The sequence below is a fragment of the Octopus bimaculoides genome, chromosome 3 (assembly GCF_001194135.2).
Source record: "Octopus bimaculoides isolate UCB-OBI-ISO-001 chromosome 3, ASM119413v2, whole genome shotgun sequence".
Classification (NCBI taxonomy): Eukaryota; Metazoa; Mollusca; class Cephalopoda; order Octopoda; family Octopodidae; genus Octopus; species Octopus bimaculoides.
This window is the reverse complement of record NC_068983.1, coordinates 61,714,171-61,718,335: the sequence shown is the minus strand read 5'-3', so window position 1 is coordinate 61,718,335 and position 4,165 is coordinate 61,714,171.

Sequence of the window (4,165 nt, the reverse complement as noted above, 5' to 3'; positions counted from 1 at the left end):
ACTGACGGACGGACGGACGGGCAGGCAGGCAGACAGACAGACAGACAGACAGACAGACAGACAGACAGACAGACAGACAGACAGACTGGCAGACGACGGCTTTGCTTTCTGTTTCTTTACTTCTTAGTCCAGCCAGGGATAGAGATGCAGTGGAATAAACCGAGTAATCTACATATTTGACTGTGTCATGATACCCGCATCCCACCACTACGCTGTTAGATATCATTTTGACTGACTTTCTTTCTCACAGTCCGCCAAAAATCTAGTCTTTGGAATAGTGGAATAACTGAGAACTTTGAGAAGACTGTTGGTTTGTTTCCCTTATAGGGTGGGTTACAGAAGTCTATCATTTCTATATGGAAGAGTGAACTGTAACAGATGATGGCAGAGATGCAACCTAGATGTGATGTCTTGTTTCTTAAATTCTAAGTGAATGGTCTGGGTCAGCAGGCTATTTGATACTTTGTATTTGAAGACAGGACTGCCGTCAAGTTCAATGTTGCGTAGCTCTGTTTTATTAAGAAGCATTCATAAGTGCTGAAACCAAGTATATAAACATAGGTCAGTGGTTCAGTGCATATAACTGCGAAATTTCTCTTACTTGCAAAATTCCCCACAGCAACCAAAAGGACAGCATCCATGATGCATCTTTTCATTATTTGTTGACTTTGTCAACTGTTTCCTCGTCAACTGTTTTGTCGTCAACTGTTTCTTCGTCAACTGTTTCATCTACTACCACATTGTACGCTTCATCAAGTGAAGCTTAGCTTAATTGAGGTTTCTTTTAATATTCCAATGTTTCTTTGTGCTGCTTTCCTTAGATTCCCTCTAGCTCTTGTTTCCTTCTCACGGGAAGCAAATGTTTGTCTTGTTTATATTTGGTGGGAGCGATTACAGCGCTATATTTAATGTTAGAAATGTTAGATGTCATATAAGGCAAAACTGTTCTTGTCTACACGCCTGTCGCGTGAATGATAAACTTGCTATCTATTGCAACTATAAACTTCTTGCATAAGTTAGCATCACCTGTTACTTCTTCACCATCGAGTTGTTCTGTAACATTTCTGGCTTGTACTTTGGATGGTAACTTACCTGACATTTGTATAAAACAGTTTTGAAATCATTCTGTGAATACATTCAAGAGAACTGTAAGCACGTTAATTTTTATGCTATTTTTTCACTTCTCTCCAGTTGTCATGTAGTCCATTTGTAAAAGGCTACCAAAAGGATGATAATATGCCCAGAATGAACCTCTGCGGTGTCGAAACCCTGTTTTAGTGGGGACATGATTGTGTTGTTCCATAAGTCCTTCACATTCTTGTCATTTCTATTGGTGCTCTTGCTGAAAATATTGAGTGAAGCTGTAGGCTCAAGCTGGACGTTAAAATCCCCACCAATTTACAGAAATTTGTGCTGTTATTACACTAATTGTGGTCGAAAATTTCTGATAGAGTTATTCAAATTCTTCTTCTATGAGATTATTGTGTGTGTTAAAGCATCAGAGAGCATTAGTTGCTAGGTTTCCGAGTAGAGTTTTTATCATATACTCAATGCATTTCATGATACTGATGCAGACATTAAGAGCTTTCGGAGAACGTAAGATATCTCCTCCTTTTTTCTGTTAGGACTGTTCCTTTAGCCATTCACGCCCAAAATCTAATCTACAAGACAGTAGCTCTTTTTGTTTGGATCTCTCCCGCTTGCGTTTGGACTTCCTATTTCTGTATGAAATACAACTGTGGCTATTTGACCACAACCTGCTGGTTGCTATCAAATTCTGAACGCTATGTTGTGATAAACTGATTTAGAAATGCAGTTTACTCTGCAATCTTTACAGATACTGGGAATAGTGTTACTTCTTTTCAATACCCAATTATATCAAAAGTTTTTAATTGACAGTATCACCTTGCATCTTACGTTAACATTGGTTCAGTTTTCATATTGATCATTGTAATATTTTAAACCAATTTCATAAATATTTGCAGAATATTCATTGTTAATTTCTTCAATTCCTTTTATTTTAGATTTACTTACTGCCTTAAAGTCTGGGGGGGGGGTCGTCGAAATGATTAACACTCTTTACTAAATGCGCAACTTTGAACGGCGCATCCTTATATTCACAAAAGAGTCATTTAGAAGCAGATTGACATTTATTTCCATCAATATCTGAGAGTAATTCCACCGAGGTTGACTTTGCCTTTCATCTTTTCAGTGGTCGATAAAATATATACCAGTTGAACACTGAGATCAATGTAATCGACTTACCTCCTCCCGAAATTTCAAGCCTTATGCCAAAGTTTGAAATCAATAGTCATAAGTAAAGCCAACAAGGTTACTTTTTTTTCCAATCATCTGAAATTTGTGTGGAAATCATTTCAAGCTGTTCCATGAATTCAATGCATGCGTTAAACTTCGAGTCATCTGACTGGGAATATAGTAATGATTTGTGTGATGCTAAAATGATTCCATACAATCTACGGGTCTTATTTGAGTCATATCTTCTACTCTCTGCCCTTGACTTCCAACTTTTCGCATTTATGGAAATGAGCTGATTAACATAAACTCTGAGAATAATTCTGAAACGTTTCTGTCAGATTTTGATACTAAAATAAGATGTTGACCCTTTCAGCAATTAACAGTTCCACTTATGGAAGAACTGATTACAATATCGCAGATCTTATAGTCAAGTTACAGAGGTTTCGCCCTCACAGAGATTGTATGACTATCATACCTGCTTTGATAATAAAATAAATATCCATATTTGTTGAGCGTGTGTGTGTGTGTGTGTGTGTGTGTGTGTGTGTGTGTGCGTGTGCGCGCGCATCTGTATGTGTGTGTGTGAGTATGTGCGTGTGTGCGTGTGTGCGTGTGTGTGTGTGCGTGTGTGTGCGTGTGCGCGCGCGTGCGTGCATCTGTGTGTGAGTATGTGTGTGTGTGTGTGTGTGTGTGTGTGTGTGCGTGTATGTGAGTGTGTGTGTGCGCGTGTCCCATGAACTCCATTTTTGCTTTATCAGCAAAACATCACGCTACTACCAAGCATCAGTCATATCCAGGTCATGGAGTGGAAGTTCATTACTGACAGATAATAACCACCATCGTGTAGTGCTGTATTTATCCAAGTAAAGCCGTAGTAATATTTTACAATATTTTACATTCATCAGGTTTATTCAACTGAATAGCCAAGCTGTGACATCGAACTTGTAGTCACCTTGTCACCTTAAGTAACGTCAATCAGTCTGTAAAGGCGCATGCTACTCCATTAGTATATTCATAACATTGACATCACACACACACACACACACACACAACTAAGAAAAGTGAGAATTTGTAAACAATACATCTGTCATATATAGAATTCCCCAGAGCGTAATCGATTCATGATGACTGCAATACTCGTAACTCAGCACTATAATATAATTATAATATTAACACTCAAATAAATTCCTCTAATCAGAAGCAAGTGAATAAACACCTGACTGAAGATGTATGCTTCGAGCGGCCAAAGATTCGTGTCCCCGTGGTAATGTCAACAAATTATCGGTATTTTAGCTGAAAGAAAAAAATGTGACGTCATTATCCACGTAAGTGACAATCGTTATTTGTTGTGATGTGCGTGGGCGTCTGGACGTAGCCATCTGTGGTTGTTATTTTAATCCCAGAGCAACCTCGAAGACGAAAACTTTTGACCAAAAGACCATAAGAGATGTCCTGCTCGCTTCCTTACATTTTACATAACTGCATTGTACAATGTAGTCTCTTTCGTTTTTCTGTTTGAAGACCATCGCAAGTGATTTGAAGGAAATTTAGTTGTTCGTAGCTTTGCAGCAGGACGCAGAGACCGCATAGCTTTTCCTTCATTGATACGTAAGTCTATAATCACTCGTGGATGGTTTGCACAGGGAGGCTTATGTGCAGGTAGTCATGTACACACACACACACACGCACATACACACACGCACACACACACACACACACACACTCACATGCACACACACACACACACATAAGTGTGCATATGTACATATATATACACGAATAGATAGATAGATAGATAGATAGATAGATAGATAGATAGATAGATAGATAGATAGGTTTCTTTATTAGCCACACAGGGCTCAACACAGAGGGGACAAAATACAAATGTAAAGTTTTTTCTTTTCGAGGG